At 38.4% G+C, this 19,352-nt stretch overlaps 2 non-coding genes across 2 annotated transcripts; one reads left to right on the top strand and one right to left on the bottom strand.

Annotated features, from left to right (window-relative positions):
* The first annotated feature begins 8,911 nt into the window (after window positions 1-8,911).
* On the top strand, window positions 8,912-9,019 carry LOC112752674 (small nucleolar RNA R71). Its single transcript, XR_003177100.1, has one exon. It is a non-coding gene; the product is annotated as a small nucleolar RNA R71 (small nucleolar RNA).
* A 6,843-nt stretch (window positions 9,020-15,862) lies between these two features.
* On the bottom strand, window positions 15,863-15,970 carry LOC112752963 (small nucleolar RNA R71). The gene has a single exon (XR_003177369.1). It is a non-coding gene; the product is annotated as a small nucleolar RNA R71 (small nucleolar RNA).
* Window positions 15,971-19,352: the final 3,382 nt, after the last annotated feature.

Below are 19,352 nucleotides of genomic sequence, written 5' to 3'. Positions count from 1 at the left end.
CACCTTAAACATGCAGGAAATCAATGATCTTTGGGCCACAAGTCAAGCTAAGCAAGAGGTCTAAGGAAGAATATCAAGAAAACACTTGTTTAAGTATGTTTCCTTGAAAACCGAATTCAAGTGGGAAAGGGACAGCCATCTAACCTTATTTCCAGCCTTGATAAGTTACATGGTTATGTAGAAAAAGAAGAGAGGATCATTTTGGTAAAATCGGAGTTTTGATTTGAGTTTTAGTTCAGAAGAAATCAAGCTTTGAAGATTAAGTGTTCATGAAAGTTTCTCTCTTTTCTCTCTTGTTATTTTTGTCCAAAATGAAGAAATGAGACAGCCTTGGAGTGTCTTGGGGGTGTAGGGTGAGTTGTGATTGGTTGGCTTGGAGGTGGATTAAAATAATATTAAAATATCTCAGGTGTATAACTACTAAAACTAGATGTATCGGAACACTTGTAAAAACATCTCTAAAAATTATTTTTTGAGCTACTAGCATAAATGACACTAGTAACATATTTATTATGAGAGAAAAACATGTATAATGAGGCCTTAGCATTGCTAAAGTCATCAGAGAGTGTTGGTGCTAAGCTACACCAGTAAACTGTGAACCCGGTTAAACCAATTTTCTGTTTTTGACTAAAACTGACCAGGTAACCTTATAATATCATTCAAGAAGCTTATGATACTAATATAATGATAATTTTATCCTATTACCTCTCTTCTCTCATGAATTGAGTTTGGTTCATTAAACTGAGACTATTTACGAAAAACAGAATCAAAACTCCTAACCGATACGGTTCAAAAACTAGGTTCTTCGTGACTACGTTATCGAGCTTGCCTCGGAAAAGGTTCTAGCTTAAAGATGACATAATGACAATGAGGATTGAGATACTTGATGATATATCAAAGGTTCTCCCCTTACTGATCTTCCGGGAAAATCCGTACTTTCAGAAAAGATCTCGCGTACTAAAAAATCAGGGTTGTTACACTTGTCAAGAAGTGGAGGTAGTCAAAGAAGAGCACAAGGGAGTGGAAATTACAATGCCATTGGAAGCTGATGAGCGGATAATATATACGCTTTTTGGCATTATTTTTAGTATATTTTTAGTATATTTTAGTTAGTTTTCATTATATTTTTATTAGTTTTTATGCAAAAATCATATTTCTGGACTTTACTATGAGTTTGTATGTTTTTCTGTGATTTCAGGTATTTTCTGGCTGAAATTGAGGGACCTGAGCAAAAATCTGATTCAGAGGCTGAAAAAGGACTGCAGATGCTGTTGGATTCTGACCTCCCTGCACTCAAAGTGGATTTTCTGGAGCAACAGAGGCCCAATTGGCGCGCTCTCAATTGCGTTAGAAAGTAGACATTCTGGGCTTTCCAGCAATATATAATAGTCCATACGTTTCCCGAGATTTGATGGCCCAAATTGGCGTTCCAAGTCAGCATAGAAATTCTAGCGTCAAAACGCCAGAACTGGCATAAAAGTTGGAGTTAAACGCCCAAACTGGCACAAAAGCTGGCGTTTAACTCCAAGAAAAGTCTCTATACATGAAAGCTTTAATGCTTAGTCCAAGCCCACACCAAGTGGGCCCGGAAGTGGATTCTGCATCATTCACTCATTTCTGTAAACCCTAGGATACTAGTTTTCTACAAATAGGACCTTTTGCTATTGTATTTCATAGATTTTTACACACTTGATCATACTTTTGATCTCTTGATCACATTTGGGGGCTGGCCATTCGGCCATGCCTGGACCTTTTGTTTTTATGTATTTTCAACGATGGAGTTTCTACACACCATAGATTAAGGTGTGGAGCTCTGCTGTTCTTCATGAATTAATGCAAAGTACTATTGTCTTTCTATTCAACTCAAGCCTATTTCTGTTCTAAGATATCCATTCGTTCTTCAACATGATGAATGTGATGATCCGTGACACTCATCACCATTCTCACCTATGAACGTGTGCCTGACAACCACTTCTGTTCTACATGCAATCAAGCTTGAATGTGTATCTCTTGGGTTTCTAATCTAAGATTAGAACCTTCGTGGTATAGGCTAGAATTATTAGCGGCCATTCCTGAGATCCGGAAAGTCTAAACCTTGTCTGTGATATTCCGAGTAGGATCTGGGAAGGGATGACTGTGACGAGCTTCAAACTCGCGAGTGTTGGGCGTAGTGACAGACGCAAAAGGATCAATGGATCCTATTCCAACATGATCGAGAACTGACAGATGATTAGCCGTGCGGTGACAGCTGGTATGCGAAATTGTTACTCAGGTTGTAAAATTTGTTGTTCGTTCTCTCCCTAGCAATGGTGCCAAAGACTGGTGCACAATACCATGGTCCAAACATAACTTCACAACTTCGCACAACTAACCAGCAAGTGCACTGAGTCGTCCAAGTAGTAAAACCATACGTGAGTAAGGGTCGATCCCACGGAGATTGTCGGCTTGAAGCAAGCTATGGTCACCTTGTAAATCTCAGTCAGGAGGATATCAAATGGTTATGGAGTTTTCGAATAATAATAATAAATAAAAAGAAAATAAAGATAGAAATACTTATGTAAATCATTGGTGAGAATTTCAGATAAGCGTATAGAGATGCTTTCGTTCCTCTGAACCTCTGCTTTCCTACTGTCTTCATCCAATCCTTCCTACTCCTTTCTATGGCAAGCTTTCTGTAAGGCATCACCGTTGTCAATGGCTACATCCCATCCTCTCTGTGAAAAAGGTCCAAATGCTCTGTCACGGCACGGCTAATCATCTGGAGGTTCACGATCATACTGGAATAGGATTCACCCTCCTTTTGCGTCAGTCACTACGCCCAGCACTCGCGAGTTTGAAGTTCGTCACAGCCATCCCTTCCCAGATCCTACTCGGAATACCACAGACAGGGTTTAGACTTTCCCGATCTCAGGAATGGCCATCCATGGGTTCTAACTTATACCACGAAGATACTAATAACTCGGACTCGGTCCCCTGTATTAGATATCTAAGAGATATTCATTCTAGCTTGGTTGCATGTGGAACGGAAGTGTTTGTCAGGCACGCATTCATAAGTGAGAATGATGATGAGTGTCATATAATCATCACATTCATCATGTTCTTGGGGTGCGAATGGATATCTTAGAAGCGGAATAAGTTGAATTGAATAGAAAATAGTAGTACTTTGCATTAAATCATGAGGAACAACAGAGCTCCACACCTTAATCTATGGAGTGTAGAAACTCTACCGTTGAAAATACATAAGTGATGAAGGTCCAGGCATGGCCGAATGGCCAGCCCCTAAACGTGATCAATATGATTCAAAGATGAACTAAAAATCATAAGATGTCTAAAAGACTAGTAAAAAGTTCTATTTATACTATTCTAGTTACTAGGGTTTACAGAAATAAGTAATTGATGCATAAATCCACTTCCGGAGCCCACTTGGTGTGTGCTTGGGCTGAGCTTGAAGTTTACACGTGCAGAGGCTTCTTCTGGAGTTGAACGCCAAGTTGTAACGTGTTTTTGGCATTCAACTCTGGTTCGTGACGTGTTTCTGGCGTTTAACTCCAGACTGCAGCGTAGAACAGTCGTTCAACGCCTTTTTGCGTCATCTAAACGCGGCCAAAGTATGGACTATTATATATTGCTGGGAAGCCCTGGATGTCTACTCTCCAACGCAATTGGAAGCGCGCCATTTTGAGTTCTGTAGCTCCAGAAAATCCACTTTGAGTGCAGGGAGGTCAGAATCCAATAGCATCAGCAGTCCTTCTTCAACCTCTGAATCTGATTTTTGCTCAAGTCCCTCAATTTCAGCCAGAAAAAACCTGAAATCACAGAAAAACACACAAACTCATAGTAAAGTCAAGAAATGTGAATTTAACATAAAAACTAATGAAAACATCCCTAAAAGTAACTAGATCCTACTAAAAACATACTAAAAACAATGCCAAAAAGCGTATAAATTATCCGCTCATCACAACACCAAACTTAAATTGTTGCTTGTCCCCAAGCAACTAAAAATCAAATAGGATAAAAAGAAGAGAATATACTCTAAATTCCAAACTATCAATGAAACATAGCTCCAATCAGATGAGCGGGACTTGTAGCTTTTTGCCTCTTGAATAGTTTTGGCATCTCACTTTATCCATTGAGGTTCAGAATGATTGGCATCTATAGGAACTCAGAGTTCAGATAGTGTTATTGATTCTCCTAGTTCAGTATGTTGATTCTTGAACACAGCTACTTTATGAGTCTTGGCCGTGGCCCTAAGCACTTTGTTTTCCAGTATTAGCACCGGATACATAAATGCCACAGACACATAACTGGGTGAACCTTTTCAGATTGTGACTCAGCTTTGCTAAAGTCCCCAATTAGAGGTGTCCAGGGTTCTTAAGCACACTCTTTTTTTGCTTTGGACTTGACTTTAACCGCTCAGTCTCAAGTTTTCACTTAACACCTTCACGCCACAAGCACATGGTTAGGGACGGCTTGGTTTAGCCGCTTAGGCCAGGATTTTATTCCTTTAGGCCCTCCTATCCACTGATGCTCAAAGCCTTGGGATCCTTTTTATTTACCCTTGCCTTTTGGTTTTAAGGGTTATTGGCTTTTTGCTCTTGCCTTTTGGTTTTAAGAGCTTTTGGCTTTTTCTGCTTGCTTTTTCTCTCTTTTTTTTCGCTATTTTTTTCTATTTTTTTCTGCAAGCTTTTGTATTCACTGCTTTTTCTTGCTTCAAGAATCATTTTTATGATTTTTCAGATTATCAAATAACATGTCTCCTTGTCATCATTCTTTCAAGAGCCAACATATTTAACATTCATGAACAACAACTTCAAAAGACATATGCACTGTTCAGGCATTCATTCAGAAAATAAGAAGCATTGTCACCACATCAATATAATTAAACTAAGTTCAAGGATAAGTTCGAAACTCATGTACTTCTTGTTCTTTTGAATTAAAACAGTTTTCATTTAAGAGAGGTGATTGATTCATAGGACATTCATAACTTTAAGACAAAGTTACTAAATACTAATGATCATGTAATAAGACACAAACATGGATAAGCACTTAACATAAAGAAAATGAAAAACAGAGAATGTAAGAATAAGGAATGAGTCCACCTTAGTGATGGTGGCGTTTTCTCCTTGAGGAACCTATGATGTCCTTGAGCTCTTCTATGTCTCTTCCTTGTCTTTGTTGCTCCTCCCTCATTGCTCTTTGATCTTCTCTAACTTCATGAAGGGTGATGGAGTGCTCTTGATGTTCCACCCTTAATCGTCCCATGTTGGAACTTAATTCTCCTAGAGAGGTGTTGATTTGCTCCCAAAAATTTGGTGGAGGAAAGTGCATCCCTTGAGGTATCTCAGGGATTTCTTGATGATGAGCTTCCTCACGTGTTTCTTGAGCTCTATGAGTGGGCTCTCTTGTTTGCTCCATCCTTTTCTTAGTGATGGGCTTCTCTTCCTCAATGAGAATGTCTCCTTCTATGAAAGCTCCAGCTGAGTAACATAGATGGCAAATAAGATGAGGGAAAGCTAGCCTTGCCAATGGGGAGGGCTTTTCGGCTATTTTGTAGAGTTCAAGGGAGATGACTTCATGAACTTCTACTTCCTCTCCAATCATGATGCTATGGATCATGATGGCCCGATTCACAGTAACTTCAGATCGGTTGCTAGTGGGGATGACGGAGCGTTGGATGAACTCCAACCATCCTCTAGCTACAGGCTTAAGTTCCAGTCTTCTCAGTTGAACCGGTTTACCTTTTGAGTCAATCTTCCATTGAGCTCCTTCCACACATATGTCCATGAGGACTTGGTCCAACCTTTAATGAAAGTTGACCCTTCTAGTGTAGGGGCGTGCATCTCCTTGCATCATAGGCAAGTTGAACGCCAACCTCACATTTTCTGGACTAAAATCTAAGTATTTCCTCCGAACCATTGTAATATAATTCTTTGGATTCGGGTTCTTACTTTGATCATGGTTCTTAGTGATCCATGCATTGACATAGAACTCTTGAACCATTAGGATGCCGACTTGTTGGATGGGGTTTGTTAGAACTTCCCAACCTCTTCTTTGGATTTCATGTCGGATCTCCGGATACTCATTTCTCTTGAGCTTGAAAGGGACCTCGGGGATCACCTTCTTCTTGGCCACGACATCATAGAAGTGGTCTTGATGGGCTTTGGAGATGAATCTTTCCATCTCCCATGATTCAGAGGTGGAAGCTTTTGTCTTCCCTTTCCCTTTTCTAGAGGATTCTCCGGTCTTAGGTGCCATCAATGGTAATGGAAAAACAAAAAGCTTATGCTTTTACCACACCAAACTTAGAATATTGCTCGCCTTCGAGCAAGAGAAGAAAGAATAGATGAAGAAGAAGAAGAAAATATGGAGGAGAGGAGGGAGAGGTGTATCCGGCCAAGAAGGGGAAGAGAGGGTTGTGTTGTGTGAAAATGAGGAAGAATGGAGGGCTTTATATAGGGAGGGGAGGGGGGTTTAGTTTCGGCCATATAGGGTGGGTTTGGGTGGAAAATTGATTTTGAATTTTGAAGGTAGGTGGAGTTTATGAGGTAGGTTTATGGGGAAAAGTGGATGGATGTGAGTGGTGAAGTAGTGATAGGGAAGAGAGATTGAGGTAATTGGTGAAGAGTTTTGGGGAAGAGTGTTTATTGGGAAGAGAAGATGAACATTGAGAAGAGGGAAGAGAGTGAGTAGAGGTAGGTGGGGTTCACAGATCCTGAGGTGTCAAAGATTTGCATCCCTGCACCCATTAGGCATGTGAAATGCCTTTGCATGCAATTCTGGTGTTTAAACGCCGAAATGATGCTTGTTCTGGGCATTCAGCGCCCAGATGCAGCATATTTCTGGCGTTGAACGCCAGTTCTATGCTTGTTTCTGGCGTTCAGCGCCAGCTTTCCTCACTGTGCATTTCTGGCGTCTGAACGCCAGGATGCTGCTTGTTTCTGGCGTTCAATGCCAGATCCATGCTCTGTTCTGGCGTTGAACGCCAGCCAGATGCTCCTTACTGGCGTTTAAACGCCAGTAAGATCCTCCTCCAGGGTGTGATTTTTCTTCTGCTGTTTTTTATTCTGTTTTTAATTTTTTGATTTATTTTGTGACTCCACATGATTATGAACCTAATAAAACATGAAATAACAATAAAAATAAATTAAAATTAGATAAATAAAAATTGGGTTGCCTCCCAACAAGCGCTTCTTTAATGTCAATAGCTTGACAGTGGGCTCTCATGGAGCCTCACAGATGTTCAGAGCATTGTTGAGACTCCCCAACACCAAACTTAGAGTTTGGATATGGGAGTTCAACACCAAACTTAGAGTTTGGTTGTGGCCTCCCAACACCAAACTTAGAGTTTGATTGTGGGGGCTCTGTATGACTCTGTTTTGAGAGAAGCTTACTGTGCCTCTTTTCCATGTTTACAGAAGGATGACCTTGAGTTTTAAACACAAGGGAGTCCTCATTCAATTGAAGGACTAGTTCACCTCTGTTAACATCAATCACAGCTCTTGCTGTGGCTAGGAAGGGTCTTCCAAGGATGATGGATTCATCCTCATCCTTCCCATTATCAAGGATTATGAAATCAGCAGCGATGTAAAGGCCTTCAACCTTTGCTAATATGTCCTCTACTTGTCCATAAGCCTATTTTCTGGAATTGTCTGCCATCTTTAATGAGATTTTAGTAGCTTGTACCTCAAAGATTCCCAGTTTCTCCATTACCGAGAGTGGCATGAGGTTTATTCCTGACCCAAGATCACATAGAGCCTTCTCAAAGATCATGGTGCCTATGGTACAAGGTATTAGGAACTTTCCAGGATCTTGTTTCTTCTGAGGCAATCTCAGTTGATCCAATACATTTAGTTCATTGGTGAACAGGGGAGGTTCATCTCCCCAAGTCTCTTTACCAAATAAATTGGCATTCAGCTTCATGATTGCACCAAGAAACTTGGCAACTTGATCTTCAGTAACATCCTCATTCTCTTCAGAAGAAGAATACTCATCAGAGCTCATGAAGGGCGTAAGGAGGTTCAATGGAATCTGTATGAGCCTCAGAGTCCTTTGGTTCCTCAGAGGGAAACTTCTTATTGATCACTAGACGTCCCAGGAGGTCTTCCTCCTTGGGATTCACGTCCTTCTCCTCTCTTGTGGGTTTGGCCATGATGGTCAATTCAATAGCCTTGCACTCTCCTTTTGGATTCTCTTCTGTATTGCTTGGGAGAGTACTAGGAGGGGTTTCAGTGATTCTTTTACTCAGCTGGCCCACTTGTGCTTCCAAATTTCTAATAGAGGACCTTGTTTCATTCATGAAAATCACATTGGCCTTAGATAGATTAGAGACTAAGTTTGCTAAATTAGAGGTATTTTGTTCAGAGTTCTCTATCTATTGCTAAGTGGATGATGGAAAAGGCTTGTTATTGCTAAACCTGCTTCTTCCACCATTATTAAAGCCTTGTTGAGGCTTTTGTTGATCCTTCCATGAGAGATTTGGGTGATTTCTCCATGAGGGGTTATAGGTATTTCCATAGGGTTCACCCATGTAATTCACCTCTGCTATTGCAGGGTTCTCAGGATCATAAGCCTCTTCTTCAGAAGATGCCTCTTGAGTACTGTTGGATGCAGCTTGCATTCCATTCAGACTCTGAGAAATCATATTGACTTGCTGAGTCAATATTTTATTCTGGGCCAATATGGCATTCAGAGTATCAATTTCAAGAACTCCCTTCTTCTGAGGCGTCCCATTACTCACAGGATTCCTCTCAGAAGTGTACATGAACTGGTTATTAGCAACCATGTCAATGAGTTCTTGAGCTTCTACAGGCGTTTTCTTTAGGTGAATGGATCTACCTGCAGAAGTATCCAATGACATCTTAGCTAATTCAGACAGACCATCATAGAATATATCCAGGATAGTCCATTCTGAAAGCATGTCAGAAGGACACTTTTTGGTCAGTTCCTTGTATCTCTCCCAAGCTTCATAGAGGGATTCACCTTCTTTCTGTCTGAAGTTTTGAACATCCACTCTAAGCTTACTCAGCTTTTGAGGAGGAAAGAACTTGGCTAAGAAAGCCTTGACCAGCTTATCCCAATAGTTCAGGCTATCCTTAGGTTGAGAGTCCAACCATATTCTAGCTCTGTCTCTCATAGCAAAAGGAAAAAGCATGAGCCTGTAGACTTCAGGATCTACTCCATTAGTCTTAACAGTATCACATATCTGCAAGAATTCATTTAAGAACTGAAAAGGATCTTCAGATGGAAGTCCATGAAACTTGCAGTTTTGTTGCATCAGAGAAACTAATTGAGGTTTAAGCTCAAAGTTGTTTGCTCCAATGGCAGGGATGGAGATGCTTCTTCCATGTAAATTGAAATTAGGTGCAGTGAAGTCACCAAGCATCCTCCTTGCATTATTATTATTTTCGGCTGCCATCTCCTCTTCTTGTTCGAAAATTCCTGTAAAGTTGTCTCTGGATTGTTGTATTTTAACTTCTCTTAGTTTCCTTTTTAGAGTCCTTTCAGGTTCAGGATCTGCTTCAATAAGAATGTTCTTGTCCTTGCTCCTGCTCATATGACAAAGAAGGGAATAACAAAGAAAATATGGAATCCTCTATGTCACAGTATAGAGATTCCTTTGTGTGAGTAGAAGAAGAAAGGGAATAGGAGTGAAGAAGAATGGATAATCCAAACACAAGGGTGAGGATAAGAGCAGTGATTTGAGATGAAGAGAAGTGTTAGTAAATGAATAAATAAATAGAAGGAGATGAGAGAGAGAATTTCGAAAATTGAATTTTGAAAAAGAGTTAATGATTTTCGAAAATTAAAGGAGAATTAAAATTGAAATTAAAATTTAAACAATTAATTAATTAAAAAGAAATTTTGAAAAAGGGGAGAGGTATTTTCGAAAATTAGAGAGGGGTAGTTAGTTAGGTAGTTTTGAAAAAGATAAGAAACAAACAAAAAGTCAATTAGTTAGTTGAAACAAATTTTGAAAATCAATTTTTAAAAGATAAGAAGATAAGAAGTTAGAAAAGATATTTGAAAAAGATAAGATAAAAAGATATTTTTGAAAAGATATGATTGAAATTAGTTTTGAAAAAGATTTGATTTTTAAAATCACAATTAATGACTTGATTCACAAGAAATCACAAGATATGATTCTAGAACTTAAAGTTTGAATCTTTCTTAACAAGTAAGTAACAACCTTGAAATTTTTGAATCAAAACATTAATTTTTGATGATATTTTCGAAAATTATGAAATAAAATTAAGAAAAAGATTTTTGAAAAATATTTTTAAAATTTTCGAAAATAAATAAGAAAAATGAAAAAGATATGATTTTTGAAAAAGATTTTGAAAAAGATAAGATTTTTAAATTGAAAATTTGATTTGACTCATAAGAAACAACTAAATTTTAAAAAGTTTTGAAAAAGTCAACTCAAATTTTCGAAAATTTATGAGTGAAAAAGGGAAAGATATTTTTTTGATATTTGAATTTTTAATGAAGAAAGAGAAAAACATGAAAAAGACTCAATGCATGAGAATTTTAGATCAAAACAATGAATGCATGCAAGAACACTATGAATGTCAAGATGAACACCAAGAACACTTTGAAGATCAAGATGAACATCAAGACTTATTTTTGAAAAATTTTCAAGAAAAGAAAACATGCAAGACACCAAACTTAGAAAATTTTCATGTATAGACACTATGAATGCAAGAATGCATATGAAAAACAAGAAAAGACACAAAACAAGAAAATATGAAGATCAAACAAGAAGACTGGCCAAGAACAACTTGAAGATCATGAAGAACACTATGAATGCATGAATTTTCGAAAAATGCATAAAATTTTTAGAAAAAAATGCAATTGACACCAAACAAAAAAAAATTGACTCAAGACTCAAACAAGAAACAAAAAATATTTTTGATTTTTATGATTTTATAAATTTTTTTTATTTTTTTCGAAAATTAATGTGAAAAAGAAAAATAAGGATTCCAAAATTTTTTAATATGAATTCCAGGAATCTTGCACTCTTAGTCTAAAGCTCCAATCTGAGGGTTAGACATGGCTTAATAGCCAGTCAAGCTTTAGTATGTAACTCAGATATACTGCTCATTAGTTATCAAATTAACTTGCCTCTATGCTGATGGTTTGGAAACCTTAGTCCAAAAGAATTTAGACATGGCTTTACAGCCAGCCAGGCTTCAACATGCTTCATGAAACACTAGAATTCATTCTTAAAAATTCTGAAGAGAAATGTAAAAATTTTTTTGAAAAGATTTATTTTTTTATATATATATATTTTTTCGAAAATTTATTTGAAGAAAAACGAAAACAAAGAAAAAAAAATTTTTTTTGAAAAAGTTTTTTGAAAACCAAATAAAAGTTGAAACAAGAAGAAAATTACCTAATCTGAGCAACAAGATGAACCGTCAGTTGTCCAAACTCGAACAATCCCCGGCAACGGAGCCAAAAACTTGGTATGCGAAATTGTTACTCAGGTTGTAAAATTTGTTGTTCGTTCTCTCCCTGGAAATGGCGCCAAAGACTGGTGCACAATACCATGGTCCAAACATAACTTAACAACTTCGCACAACTAACTAGCAAGTGCACTAGGTCGTCCAAGTAATAAAACCTTACGTGAGTAAGGGTCGATCCCACGGAGATTGTCGGCTTGAAGTAAGCTATGGTCACCTTGTAAATCTCAGTCAGGCGGATATCAAATGGTTATGGAGTTTTCGAATAATAATAATAAATAAACAGAAAATAAAGATAGAAATACTTATGTAAATCATTGGTGAGAATTTCAGATAAGCGTATAGAGATGCTTTCGTTCCTCTGAACCTCTGCTTTCCTGCTGTCTTCATCCAATCCTTCCTACTCCTTTCTATGGCAAGCTTTCTGTAAGGCATCACCGTTGTCAATGGCTACATCCCATCCTCCCTGTGAAAAAGGTCCAAATGCTCTGTCATGGCACGGCTAATCATCTGGAGGTTCTCGATCATACTGGAATAGGATTCACCCTCCTTTTGCGTCTGTCACTACGCCCAGCACTCGCGAGTTTAAAGTTCGTCACAGCCATCCCTTCCTAGATCCTACTCAGAATACCACAGACAAGGTTTAGACTTTCTGGATCTCAGGAATGGCCATCCATGGGTTCTAACTTATACCACAAAGATACTAATAACTCGGACTCGGTCCCCTGTATTAGATATCTAAGAGATATTCATTCTAGCTTGGTTGGATGTAGAACGGAAGTGTTTGTCAGGCACGCGTTCATAAGTGAGAATGATGATGAGCGTCACATAATCATCACATTGATCATGTTCTTGGGTGCGAATGGATATCTTAGAAGCGGAATAAGTTGAATTGAATAGAAAATAGTAGTACTTTGCATTAAATCATGAGGAACAGCAGAGCTCCACACCTTAATCTATGGAGTGTAGAAACTCTACCGTTGAAAATACATAAGTGATGAAGGTCCAGGCATGGCCAAATGGCCAGCCCCCAAACGTGATCAATATGATTCAAAGATGAACCAAAAATCATAAGATGTCTAAAAGACTAGTAAAAAGTTCTATTTATACTAAACTAGTTACTAGGGTTTACAGAAATAAGTAATTGATGCATAAATCCACTTCCGGGGCCCACTTGGTGTGTGCTTGGGCTGAGCTTGAAGTTTACACATGCAGAGGCTTCTTCTGGAGTTGAACGCCAAGTTGTAACGTGTTTTTGGCGTTCAACTCTGGTTCGTGACGTGTTTCTGGCGTTTAACTCCAGACTGTAACGTAGAATTGGCGTTCAACGCCCTTTTGCGTCATCTAAACTCGGCCAAAGTATGGACTATTATATATTTCTGGAAAGCCCTGGATGTCTAATTTCCAACGCAATTGGAAGCGCACTATTTTGAGTTCTGTAGCTCCAGAAAATCCACTTTGAGTGCAGGGAGGTCAGAATCCAACAGCATCAGCAGTCCTTCTTCAACCTATGAATCTGATTTTTGCTCAAGTCCCTCAATTTCAGCCAGAAAAAACCTGAAATCACAGAAAAACACACAAACTCATAGTAAAGTCTAGAAATGTGAATTTAACTTAAAAACTAATGAAAACATCCCTAAAAGTAACTAGATCCTACTAAAAACATACTAAAAACAATGCCAAAAAGCGTATAAATTATCCGCTCATCAACAGCGCATTTGGAACATTTTCACTGAGAGGACGGGAAGTAGCCATTGACAACGGTGATGCCCAACATAAAGCTTGCCATGGAAAGGAGTATGAATGATTGGAAGAAGGCAATAGGAAAGCAGAGGTTCAGAAGGAACAAAGCATCTTCATACGCTTATCTGAAATTCCTACCAATGAATTACATAAGTATCTCTATCCTTATTTTATGTTTTATTCATATTTTAATTATCAATTCTCCATAACCATTTGAATCTGCCTGATTGAGATTTACAAGATGACCATAGCTTGCTTCAAGCCGACAATCTCCGTGGGATCGACCCTTACTCATGTAAGGTTTATTACTTGGACGACCCAGTGCATTTGCTGGTTAGTTGTGCGGAGTTGTGAAAAAGAGTTGAGATTATAATTGTGCGTACCAAGTTGTTGGCGCCATTGATGATCACAATTTCGTGCACCAAGTTCTTGGCGCCGTTGCCGGGGATTGTTTGAGTTTGGACAACTGACGGTTCATCTTGTTGCTTAGATTAGGTAATTTTATTTTATGTTTAAGCTTTTTACTTTTTATTTTCGAAATTTTTTTTCTAAAAATACAAAAAATTTTCTATTATGTTCTTCAAAGTTTTTAAGAATGATGGTTTGTTGAAGTCTGGCTGGTTGTGAAACCATGTCTAAACTTTTGGATCGAGGTTTCAACTTATCATCACAAGAGCTTATTGATTTCTATCAATCTTGCTGTTGAAAGTAATGATCTGCTAAAGCTTGGCTGGCCATTGGCCATGTCTAGTGTTTTGGACCGAAGCTTTCACTGAAAGCTTGGTTGGCTAGTAAGCCATGTCTAATTTCTGGACCGGAGTTTTAGACTAACATTGCATGATTCCTGGAATTCTCATTAAAAATTTTGAATCTCTTTATTTTCTTTTCCATATAATTTTCGAAAAAAATAAAAAAAAATTTTAAAATTTATAAAATCAAAAATATTTTATGTTTCTTGTTTGAGTCTAGTGTCTAATTTTAAGGTTGGTGTCAATTGCATGTCTTTATTCTTCTTGCATTTTTTCGAATATATGCAATATGTTCTTCATTGATCTTCAAGTTGTTCTTGATGATTCCAGTGCTCTGATCTTTAATTTCTCTTATTTTGTGTCTTTTGTTGTTTCTTACATGCATTTTTAAATTGTTATAGTCCTTAGTATACAAACTTCTAAGTTTAGTGTCTTGCATGCCTTGTCTATTTGATCTTAGTTTTACATGATTAGTTTCATTTTTTTGTTTCTCATCATTAAAAATTCAAAAAAATGTTCAAAATTATGTCTTTTCAAGTCAATAATACAGAGGATTGAAGATTCAGAACATGCAGCAGAGGAATTACACAGAAAAAGTTGGGCGTTCAAAATACCTAGTGAAGAAGGAAAACTGGCGTTTAAACGCCAGTCAGGGTACCTGGCTGGGCGTTAAACGCCCAAAATGGTAGCATTTTGGGCCTTAAACGCCAGAATGGATGCCATTCTGGGCGTTTAATGCCAGGAGGACACTAGAGGAAAGATTTTATTTTTAATTCAAATCTTTTTCAAATTTTTATAATTTTTTAAAATCAAATTTTTTTTCAAATAATATATTTTCAATCATATCTTTTCAAAATCAATTTTTTTATTTATTACTATTTTCAAAAATCCTTGCTATAATTAGTGATTTAATTCAAAATTTTCAAGTTATTACTTGCCTATTAAGAAAGGATCAAAAGTTTTAATTTTAGAATCATATCTTTTAATTTCTTGTTGGTCAAGTAATCAACTTTAATTTTAAAAACTTTCTTCTTTTAAATTTGATTCTCAATCATATCTTCTCAATCATATCTTTTCAATCACATCTTTTTCAAAATTAAATTTCAATCATATCTTTTTGATTTCTAATTTTAAAATCTTTTTCAAAAATCACTTAATTTCTTTCCCAATCTTTGTTTTTGAAAATCATTTACCAAATTTTCAAAATTTTTCTTAATTATTTCAAAATCTTTTTACTTTATTTTCTAAAATTCTTCCCCTCTTCCTATATTCTTCTATTTAAGGACTAACACTCCTCCTCAATATACAATTCGAACTCTATCCCTCTTGATAAGTTCGAATTCTTTCTTCTCTACCTTCTCCTTCTATTCTTCTTTACCTCTGACACCTCAAAGAATCTCTATGATGTGACATAGAGGATTCCATATTTTCTTCTCCTCTCTTTTCATATGAGCAGGAGCAAGGACAAGGGCATTCTTGTTGAAGCTGATCCTGAACCTGAAAGGACCTTGAAGAGAAAGATAAAAGAAGCTAAAGTACAACTTTCTATAGAGGATCTAACAGAAACTTTCAAACAAGAAAATGTCATGGCAGCTGAAAACAACAACAATGCCAACAATGCAAGGAAGGTGCTTGGTGACTTTACTGCACCTACTCCTGACTTCTATGGGAGAAGCATCTCAATCCCTGCCATTGGAGCATCAGTTCTTAGTTGAATTCTTGCAAATCTGTGACACTGTCAAGACCAATGGGGTTGATCCCGAGGTCTATAGACTTATGCTTTTTCCCTTTGCTGTAAGAGAGAGAGCTAGAATATGGTTGGATTCACAACCTAAAGAAAGCCTGAACTCTTGGGAAAAGCTAGTCAATGCCTTCTTGGCAAAATTCTTTCCACCTCAAAAATTGAGCAAGCTTAGAGTGGAAGTCCAAACCTTCAGACAGAAGGAAGGTGAATCCCTCTATGAAGCCTGGGAAAGATACAAGTAATTGATCAGAAGGTGTCCTTCTGACATGCTTTCAGAATGGAGCATCATAGGTATTTTCTATGATGGTCTATCTGAATTGTCCAAGATGTCATTGGACAGCTCTGCTGGAGGATCTCTTCATCTGAAGAAGACGCCTGCAGAAGCTCAGGAACTCATTGAAATGGTTGTAAATAACAATTCATGTACACTTCTGAAAGGAATCATGTGAATAATGGAACAAATCAGAAGAAAGGAGTTCTTGAGATTGATACTCTGAATGCCATATTGGCTTAGAACAAAATATTGACTCATCAAGTCAATATGATTTCTCAGAGTCTGTCTGAAATGCAAGCAGCAACAGTCAGTACCAAAGAAGCTTCATCTGAAGAAGAAGCTTATGATCCTGAGAACCCAACAATGGAAGAGGTGAATTACATGGGAGAATCCTATGGAAATACCTATAATCCTTCATGGAGAAATCATCCAAACCTCTCATGGAAGGATCAACAGAGGCCTCAACAAGGCTTCAACAACAATAATGGTGGAAGAAATAGGTTTAGCAATGGCAAACCTTTTCCATCATCTTCTCAGCAACAAACAGAGAATTCTAAGTAGAACCACTCTGAATTAGCAACTGTAGTCTCTGATTTAATTAAGACCACTCAAAGTTTCATGACTGAAATAATGTCCTCCATTAGAAATTCGGAGGCACAAGTGGGTCATCTGAGTAAGAAAATTACTGAACTCCCTCCTAGTACTCTCCCAAGTAATACAGAAGAGAATCCAAAAAGAGAGTGCAAGGCCATCAATATTACCCACACGACTGAACTTGGAGAGGAGGAAGAGGCAGTGATCTCCACTGAGGAAGACCTCAATGGACATCCACTGGCCTCCAAGGAGTTTCCTAATGAGGAACCATGGGAATCTGAGGCTCACACTGAGACCATAGAGATTCCATTGAATTTACTTTTGCCATTCATGAGCTCTGATGAGTATTCTTCCTCTGAAGAGGATGAAGATGTTATTGAAGAACAAGTTGCTAAGTACCTTGGAGCAATCATGAAGTTAAATGCCAAGTTATTTGGTAATGAGACTTGAGAGGATGAACCCCCCTTGCTCACCAAAGAACTGGATGACATGATTAGGCAGAGATTACCTCAAAAGAGACAGGATCCTGGAAAGTTCTCAATACCTTGTACCATAGGCACCATGACCTTTGAGAAGGCTTTGTGTGACCTAGGGTCAAGCATAAACCTCATGCCTCTCTCTGTAATAGAGAAGCTAGGGATCCTTGAGGTACAAGCTGCAAGAATCTCACTAGAGATGGCAGACAATTCAAGGAAACAAGCTTATGGACTTGTAGAAGATATCTTGGTAAAGGTTGAAGAACACTACATCCCTGCTGATTTCATAGTCCTAGACACTGGGAAGTGTATGGATGAATCCATCATCCTTGGCAGACCTTTCTTAGCCATAGCAAAAACTGTGATTGATGTTGACAGAGGAGAATTGGTCCTTCAAGTGAATGAGGACTCCCTTGTGTTTAAAGCTCAAGGATCTCCCTCTGTAACCATGGAGAGGAAGCATGAAAAGCTTCTCTCAATGCAGAGTCAAACAAAATCCCCACATTCAAACTCTAAGTTTGGTGTTGGGAGGCCACAACCAAACTCTAAGTTTGGTGTTAAGAGGCCATCATCATGCTCTGAGTATCTGTGAGGCTCCATGAGAGCCCACTGTCAAGCTACTGACATTAAAGAAGCGCTTGTTGGGAGGCAACCCAATTTTACTTATCTATGTTATATTTCTATTTTCCATTGTTATTTTATGTTTTCTATAGGTTGATGATCATGTGAAGTCCCAAAAACAGTTGAAAAAGCAAAAACAAACTGAAAAATAGAATGAAAAATAGCACACCCTGGAGAAGAAGCCTACTGACGTTTAAACGCCAGTAAGGGCAGCAGAATGGGCGTTAAACGCCGAGTCTGGCACTATTCTGGGCGTTTAACGCCAGAAATGGTCACCAGACTGGCGTTTAATGCTAGAAAAGGGCAAGAAGCTGCGTTAAACGCCAGAAATGGGTAGCAACCTGGCGTTTAACGCCAGGATGGGCAGCAGAGGGCATTTTGCATGCCTAATTAGTGCAGGGATGAGAAATCCTTGACACCTCAGGATCTGTGGACCCCACAGGATCCCCACCAACCTCAACTCTCTCTCTCTCTCTTCTTCACACCTTTTCATAATACCCTCTTCTCCATAAACCCTTCACCAATCTACATCCATCCATCATAAACCCCACCTACCTCACCATTCAAATTCAAACCACTTTCCCTCCCAAACCCACCCATACATGGCCGAACCAAATCTCCCTCTCCACTCCTATATAAACCCATCTTCACTCCTTCATTTTCACACATCTTAAACACTAATTCACCCCCTTGGCCGAAACACTACCCCCTCCATCTCCTCTATTTCTTCTTCCTCTACTCTCTTCATTCTTCTTTTGCTTGAGGACGAGTAAACCTTCTAAGTTTGGTGTGGTAAAAGCATTGCTTTTTGTTTTTTCATAACCATTTATGGCACCAAAGGCTGGAGAAACCTCTAGAAAGAGGAAAGGAAAGGGAAAAGCTTCCACCTCCGAGTCATGAGAGATGGAGAGATTCATCTTAAGGGTGCATCAAGACCACTTCTATGAAGTTGTGGCTAAGAAGAAAGTGATTTCTGAGGTTCCTTTCAAGCTCAAAAAGGGTGAATATCCGGAGATCCAACATGAGATTCGAAGAAGAGGTTGGGAAGTTCTCACCAACCCCATTCAACAAGTCGAAATCTTAATGGTTCAAGAGTTCTATGCCAATGCATGGATCACCAAGAACCATGATCAAAGTGTGAACCTGGATCCAAAGAATTAGCTTACAATGGTTCGGGGGAAATACTTAGATTTCAGTCCGGAAAATGTAAGGTTGGCATTTAACTTGCCAATGATGCAAGGAGATGCACATCCTTACACTAGAAGGGTCAACTTTGATCAAAGGTTGGACCAAGTCCTCATAGATATTTGTGAAGAGGTCGCTCAATGGAAGAGAGATTCAAGAGGAAAGCCGGTTCAACTAAGAAGGCATGACCTCAAGTCCGTGGCTAGGGAATGGTTGGAGTTCATCCAACACTCAATCATTTCCACTAGCAACCGGTCTGAAGTTACTATAGACCGGGCTATCATGATGTGGAGAGAAAGTAGAAGTTCATGAGGTTATATCCCTAGAACTCTACAAGGTGGCGGACAAGTCTTCTACTTTGGCAAGGTTAGCCTTCCCTCATCTCATTTGTCATCTCTGCAATTCAGCTGGAATTGACATAGAGAAAGACATCCTCATTAATGAGGATAAGCCCATCATTAAGAAAAGGATGGAGCAAACAAGAGATCCCACTCATGGACAAGA

Source organism: Arachis hypogaea, chromosome 15 (assembly GCF_003086295.3).
Source record: "Arachis hypogaea cultivar Tifrunner chromosome 15, arahy.Tifrunner.gnm2.J5K5, whole genome shotgun sequence".
Lineage (NCBI taxonomy): Eukaryota > Viridiplantae > Streptophyta > Magnoliopsida > Fabales > Fabaceae > Arachis > Arachis hypogaea.
The sequence above is the reverse complement of the archived record's forward strand: the minus strand, read 5'-3'. Positions and strand labels throughout refer to the sequence as shown.